The sequence below is a fragment of the Lipotes vexillifer genome, unplaced genomic scaffold, assembly GCF_000442215.2.
Source record: "Lipotes vexillifer unplaced genomic scaffold, Lipotes_vexillifer_v1.1 scaffold621, whole genome shotgun sequence".
Classification (NCBI taxonomy): domain Eukaryota; kingdom Metazoa; phylum Chordata; class Mammalia; order Artiodactyla; family Lipotidae; genus Lipotes; species Lipotes vexillifer.
The window spans coordinates 2,413,775-2,421,998 of record NW_006792411.1 but is presented as its reverse complement, the minus strand read 5'-3'; positions in this window follow the sequence as shown (position 1 = coordinate 2,421,998).

The following is an 8,224-nucleotide window of genomic DNA, read 5'->3' as shown; positions in this document are numbered from 1 at the left end:
GGGAGAGGCCACAACAGTGAGAGGCTCGCGTACCGCAAAAAAAAAACAAAAACAAAAACAAAAAAAAAAACAAGACTACGTGCTTTCTGCCTACTGTTGGAGGGGCGGGGTGGACAGAGAGAGGGACCCTTCCTGAACCCCCTCATTAAAGTTCAGAATGACTTTCCTAGACACCCCTTCTAAATCCTTCCACCTTCCATCTCATTGGCCTGAAATGTCTTCGATCGGCCCATCTCTGAACCAGTCACAGAGGCAAAGGGATGGGACTTTCCTGATTGGCTTAGCTATGGATCAACCAGGGCCCATCCAAGCTGTGGGTCCATCTGCCAACCCCCCCACTGCTGTTACATAGTGGGAGAAGGGTACATGGATGTTGGAGGGGCAACCACCGTGTGTTTTTCATGGTCCTTCTTTCCTGCTTAGAAAGCCCAGCCCCGTCCCCTGATCCTTCAAAGGCCGGATCCCTGGGCCTTTTCTGGACAGCCTGCCCTCCCCAACACTCAGCACTCTGGGGAGCTAATCTATGTAGGGGAGCCCTGTGTTGATATACTGGGTGTCTAGGAATTCTGGCTAAGCCCAAGCTGTGGCTTTTACAACCATATCATGCTAGGAGCTTATACTGGAAAAATCACCATGAGCTTCAGTGCAAGCTGGATTTGGATTCCTGCTCTACCACTTACTGGATGAGTAACCCTGAGCAGCTTATTTCACCACTTCATCCGTGGTTTTCTCATCTGTAAAATGGGAAGAATAATAATACCTATTATACTGGGTTACTTTGAATAAATTAAAGCATTCACTGCGTGGTGCACGTAAGTTCCTCATAGATCTTGGTATTATTATTATTAAATGATAATAATAAATTGGTTATCTCCCATCTGGTACCAATATCAACCTCCAATTGTACAGGAAAGTAAAGGCTTTCTGCTTCTTCACTCACACCGGATCCAGAAATGTGATCCTTTCCCTCTGTGGACGCTCAGTTGTGCAGAAAGCCCTGCATTCGCTAGAAGAGAAACTCGCTCTCTGCCCTCCCAGAGCCCCCCACCCCGTCCTCCCTCCAGCTGCTCTGCTGCTGCCCCCTGCCCCCTGCCCCCCAGACCCTTGCTATGTAAGAGAACTAAGCAGAACAGCTCTGTCACAAGAGAAATATTCATTTACAGTAACTGCGTGTCTTTTTTCTGCAGTTTCAGTTGATATTCTGGGCCTCCAGTTACTCAAATGTAACAAACCAACTTCTGCATTACGAAAGTTCATTATAAGAAAAAATATCAGAGCAGCTGGGAAGATGATTTCAGTAGCAACCATTCATCTTGTAAAATACTCAGCTTACTCCAGGAGCTAAAAAGAAAAGTAACTCTCACCCTATGTTTCTTTGCAAGTGTTTCTATTATGAGCTCTTCACACCAGCACTGGGAAGACATGCAAATAATTACCCATATTGATATCCTTAAGCAGTTTTAAGAAATTTGCCAAAGCAGGGATGAGAAGGAAAACTGACTGTCCAGCTACTGTTTCCTCCTTGGAGTGAAAAGCAGTGAAGGACTAACTCATGTTCCAGATCTTAATACTTCCTTCCCTCCCAGGCTGAGAATTCCTATTGTTCGAGAACTTTCTTGAGCTCCCACCCTGCAATCTGTCCAGCACTCTGTTGCTTTGGCTTGGTCCCCTGAGATCCGTCCATATGCCCTGATTTGATTTCATTCCGTTTAGCCCTCTGGATAGGCACCTTAGCCAGACTGGCCACCTGGTTGTCAGGGTGGGTCTTCCAGTTCACTTTCAGCCCCAGGCCCTGCAGCCATCTGGTCGGGTCTCTCCTGGCCCTGCGCTCAGCCGGACCCTTGTCCTGATGACCTGACGACTCCCTTGATCAGCAGGAGAGTCCAGACAGGTAATATGGAGACCATCCTCTTACACACTCTGTGGAACAATACTTGAGTGGGTTCAGGGCACATATCTCAACCTTGATTTTGATCTCAAGGAGGAAACTCAAGTTCTTGCAAAAAGCATCTCCCTTATCTGAAAGACTGGATGAATCATGAAGCTGTTTCTGTGTGAGAAGCCTGATATGGATGAGGTCTCACAAAGAAAACACATGGTGGATTGGACGGCTGTTCCCATTTCTTCTCTCTTCCCTCTGCCACATGGCCTTGCAGAGCAGGGAATGCAGAGGATGCCCTCCCACTGCACCGACACTGGGCTGGGCTTGGTTTGCTTTGCTTTGGCCAAAGGAATGTTAGCAGACGTGACGTGAACTCTTCCAGGCTCACACAGTTTTGTATGTCCTTGACGCTTTCGTGATCCTCTATGAGAAAGGTAGGCCCCAAGTAGCCACCAGTCCAAAGAAACTTGGACCTAACCTGCAGCTCAGAGCCAAGCCCGACCAGTCCCAACCAGGACACAGTCAACCCCAGGTCCGTGAGCAAGAAAATAAATGTTTGTACACAGCAAAACGCAAAGCAGAACTGCCATTGCCCAAAAACACCATTACTGGCATCCTGACCACAAGGCTCCTGATGGCCCCAAATCAAGACATGGCTGCAATCAACAAAATGAAAAGGCAACCAATAGAATCGGAGGAAATATTTGCAAACCACATATCTGATAAGGGGTTAATATCCAAACTATGCAAGGAAATCATGCAATTCGATACCAAAAATAAAAACAAAAAACCCAATTTAAAAATGGACCAAGGACCTGAACAGATATTTTCCCAAAGAAGACATTCAAATGGCCAACAGGCACATGAAAAGATGCTCAACACTGGTCACCAGAGAAATGCAAATCAAAACCACAATGAGATATCACCTCACACCTGTTAGAATGGCTATCATCAAAAAGACAAGAGATGACAAATGCTGGAGAGGGTGTGGAGAAATGGGAACCCTCCTACACTGTTGATGGGAATGTAGATTGGTGTAGCCACTATGGAGAACAGCATGGGGGCGCCTCAAAAAAATTAAAAATAGAGCTACCATATGATCCAGCAATCCCACTTCTGGGTATATATCCAAAAGAAATGAAACACTACCTCAAAGAAATATCTGCACCCCCATATTCAGTGCAGCATTATTTACAATAGCCAAGAACTGGAAACAACCTATGTGTCCATCAACAGAGGAATAGATAAATAAAATGTTTTATATATATATATATATATATATATATATATATATATATATACACATATACACACACGCACGTATGTATGTATATATGTGTGTATATGTAATGTATTATTATTAATATTATAATAATATTATTCAGCTTTAAAAATAGAAGGCAATCCTGCCTTTTGAAACAACATGGATGAACCTTGAGGGCATTATGCTAAGAGCAATAAGTAAGCCAGAGAAAGACAAATACTGTATGATATCACTTACTGTGCAATCTAAGAAAACCAAACTCATAGAAACAGAGAACAGGGTCAAAGGGATGGGGTTCAGGGACGTGGAATGGGTGAAGGTGGTTGAAGGGTACAGATTTCCGGTTATAAGATGAATAGGTTCTAGGGATCTTACACACAGCACGGTGACTATAGCTAAAATGCTATAATATTGTATATTTGAAAGTTGCTAAGAGACTAGATTTTAAAAGTTCTCACCACACACACACCCCCACACACAAATTGTGCCTCTATGCAGTGATGGATGTGCTAACTAACCTTATTGTGATAATCGCTTCACCATATATACACATATCCTATCATCTCATTGTATACCTCAAACTTACACAATGTTATATGTCAGTTATATCTCAGCAAAGCCAGGAAAAAATTAAAGGATGATAAATATTTTTTAAAAAGATGCAACTACAAGCCTTGCAGAAGAGAAGAGAGAAGAGCGGCCACTCCCTCAATAGCCCCCAGCACTCTGCAAGGATGATGGACCAAGGAAATCGAAAGAATCCTGGATGGGACCTGGCTTCTGTTTTTCTTCACATGCCCCATGTGGCGAACGATTGTGTTTGCCTGCCCCACATCCCTTTCTCCTTCCTCTGGCACCAGGCCCAGATGCCCTGTGGGGAGCTGCTGTAACTTTACTATCAGCCCTGTGGTGTAGGAAGGCTCCCCTGCTCTCTGACTCTAGGTGTGGGTTCATGGTCCTAGCATAGCCATTCAGCATATTGCATTATCCTGGCCACAGTGAGTGGGTCAAGGATGGGCACATAACCCAGGCCAGACCCAGAACAGGCAATCAGGGGACTTTTGTAGGAAGTATTAGGGAGGAGAAACTCTCTTTCTGGTAAGACTTGAGCCTGGATCTGCTGGAGCGCCACACGCAGAAAGATTGCCCAAGAATGAAGCAAACACAAAGGAAAACCAGGGCTAAAAGATGGAAAGAGACAGATGTAGAAATACTTTGTGTGAGCACCTGGATCCAGCTGTGCCTGAAGTCAAACTATCCTGAGCATCTCAGATATATGAGCCCATAAATTTGTTTTTGTTTCTTCAGCCAGTGGAGTTGGGTTCTTTCCCTCCCCCACAGACAGGGTCTTAATTGAGACACTCCCTTTGTTAGCTGCCCCTGTGCAGTTGCTTCTCTCCATCCTTTTATCTTCAAGGTCTAAATTTAATGTGAAGAAAAGGCATAGAATTTTCATGCTCCTCCACTGGAATTTCTGTTGCTGGCCTCCATCATTGTTGAGCTGGTGACACCAAACATTTGAGCGTGGCAAGGTCCATGATTGTTTGTCAGGAATACTGCATAGCGTGTATTTATTTATGCATGTATTTATTATTTTCTCAGCAAGTGGTTAAACCTTCATTTTTTTCTTGCAGAAAAAAAAAATTGAGCATGTCACCACCTCATTTCCCCACCTCCCCCAGGATTCAGGGATATGACAGAGTTGAATTGGATATGTCTGAACTTTAGAGTTAAAAACAAATCAAACCACCCCCCCTTCCAAAACAACAAAGAACTATTTTGTCACAGAGGGTCCTTTCCCCTTAAATGCATTCCAGAGCAATGCCACAAAGGCATGCATCAGGCCAAATGCCATCGGCTGCTGATTGAGGGCCATGTGAAGAACGTCTTCCCCTTCCGGCCACCCCCCAACCCAGCTGTCAGGGCTCCCCACTTGGAGTCCTCGAGTTCCTGAAATGATACGGGCAGTGCAGATGTCACAGGGCTCATGTAAGGCATGAGCGTGGCCTTGGCCCTTGAATGCTCCCCTGCTCAGCTGTCACAGCTGATTGGGCCACTGACCCAACCAAGGGCTCCCTCGGAGAGCTTCCAAGACAAGACCCACTTTCCCCTGCAGTCAAGCTCCTGATGTGCCAGGTTTGTGGCTCTTCGGACGGGCAGTAGTAACCTCTCTGAAGTCACAGCCTTTACTGTCATTTCTTTTTTTCTTTTTAATTCTTTTTTTAAATTGTGATAAAATACCCGTAACATAAAATTTACCATCTTAACCATTTTTAAGTGTACATACAGCTCAGTAGTTCGAAGTGTATTCACATTGTGTGTAATCAGTCTCATGTTTTTAGCTTGCAAAACTGAAATTCTGTACCCATTAAGCAATCATTCCTCCCCCACCCCCAGCCGCTGGCAACCACCATTCTACTTTCTGTTTCTATGAATTTGGCTACTTTAGGTGCTTCATATAAGTGGAATCATACAGTATTTGTCTGTTTGTGACTCGTCTATTTCACTTAGCATCACGTCCTCAAGGTTCAACCATGTTGTAGTATGTGTCAGGATTTCCATCTTTTTAAATGCAAAATAATATTCCATTTTATGTGTATACTACATTATTTTTTCTTTTTTGGCCGCACGGCATGCAGGATCTTAGTTCCCTGACCAGGGATTGAACCTGTGCCCCCTGCAGTGGAAGCAGAGTCTTAACCACTGGACTGCCAGGGAAGTCCCTATACTACATTTTCTTTATATATTCATCTATTGATGGACATTTAGGTTACTTCCGTATCATGGCTTTTGTGAATAGTGCTTCAGTGAACATGAGGGTGCTAATATCTCTTTGTTAGTTTTTTTGGATGCATACTGAGAAGTGTGATTGCTGGATCCTATGGTAATTCTATTTTTTAATTTTTGAGGAATTGCCATACTATTTTCCACAGCAGCTATATCATTTTACATTCCCCAGCAATGCTCAAGTGTCCCAATTTCTCCACATCCTCATTAACACTTGTTGTTTTCCAGGTTTTGTTTGTTTATTTATCTGTTTGCTTTTTATAGTCTCCATCCTGATGGATGTGAGACGGTATCTCACTGCAGTTTTCATTTTAACTGTTATTCTTGTTGTAGTGGCCAATGCTGCAACATTCTCCTGTCTGTTTTCTTTTCTTTCTTTCTTTTTCTTTTAATGTTTCAGAAGTGGGTTAATTTCACTTTAAAGTTCAGTGCCTAACCAACTTGCTACTGTCTTCTAAGATAGAGATTCTGCTGCAAAATCACAGGGGCCTGGAGCTCCTAAGTGATTAGCGCCATCCTCCCCTTTACGGAAGAGGAAACAGAGGCCCCCAGAGGGATACTGCTGTGATTAAGAAATCCAAGATGGGCAAATCCGGAAGGAAAAGCTGGCGCTGCCACTCGCGAGCTGCAGGACTGCAGGATGCCTCTTCTCTTCTCTGAACCTTGTTGGGGTTCTTTTCTGCAAAATGGGAATATGAACAGTATCTGTTTCACAGGGTTGCTGTGAGAGTTCAGCTAGATAACACGTGCCAGTGCCAAACGCGGTGCCTGGCACACAGTCAGTGCTCAATAGATGCTAGTAGCTGTTGCGGCTATTGCTGTATTATTCTTATTAAATAACTTGCCCAGGTCCTAGGACCAGTGAATCAGGTTTCCTGATTCCCAGTTGATGTTCCTGCTGTGATGACTCATGATCCCAACTTCCTGAGTGGACATGTTCACTTAAACAGCCCTGTGTCCGTTACGTGACAGTAAATGATTGCCATGATTCTAAAATGTACACTGAACCCAACCCCTCAATGGCACACCCCATCAATGCCATGCAGGAGGACAGGGGACAGCTGTGGGAAGCCCCTGCTGGTTGTCACTGTAAATTCTGAACAGTCCAAGGTAGCAGAAGGCAAGGGCCAAATGACAGAGAGGGGGCACTGGAAGTGCTCAAGGGATGGGGTCTTCAAGACCTTTGACCTCAAAGAAGTTCACATGAACTGATCTGACCCTATTCCCAAGTCATCGGGGAGCTGCTTTATCTTTGTCTCGGTTCCATCATGCTTGTGTCTGATACTACACAGTTTACAAAGATTTCCTCATTCAATAAATAGTTCTTGAGAACCTACTCTGATCATGAAAGATGATGTGTAAGGTGCTGGGACACACTGAAGAGCAACGTCAGAGGGTCTGGGGAGCGAGACAGATATTCAGAAAATTGCACAGAGCGATGGACAAGGAAGGGAGAGAGGCAGTGATGGGTGAGTTATGCCTTCAGACAAATGGAGCTAAGTCCTGCTGGGTACTCTTCAGAATCCATGTGCAACATCCTCAGACTAGGTCCATTGGAGGACGGGGAGGCTGGAGCATTTACCCATTTGCTCTCATCCCCAAATGGTTGAGGTTTTCCCCTAGAGGCATCAACACCCCCCAGAGAGAGCCCCCAGGTAGCTGGAGGTGGGAATCTGTCAGTGTGCTGGATACTGTCCACCTCAGCTGCAGGTGAACTCAGATAGCCAGGTGGCTGTAAAACAAGTGTCAACAGCATCTGCTATAGAATCTGTCACCACCCACCATGAGATTATGGAGTGGCTTCTAAAATAAGTGTCCTTATTGGTCAGGGAGAGGACTTGTGCAAACAAGTCACTGGGACTCAGGAAACATAGATTCTGTGACAGCCACAAATACATGCAGAAATACTACCAAGAGCTCAGGCTGTGGAAGACTGATTCACTCACTCAACAGATAGCTACTGAACAGCAACTATATGCCAAGCACTGTGCTAGGCTCTGGAATAGAACAGTGGACAAAGCAGACAGGGTCTCTGACTTCAAAGGGCTTACAGGCTAGTGGATGAGACGAGCATTCAACAAGCACACAACGAAATAAGTAACACTTGTGACAACTGGTTTAAAAGTGCAAATCTTCTGCCTGCAGATTCCCTAGGGAGGAATGCATTTTCTGCAGAGAAAGACCATCTGAGAAAGTCCAGGAATCTATAGCTTTTGACAAAGCTGCAAAAGTCACCGTGCATGGTCCCAGGATATAATGAAGACAGAGTAGATTAGTCTCACGGACTGAAT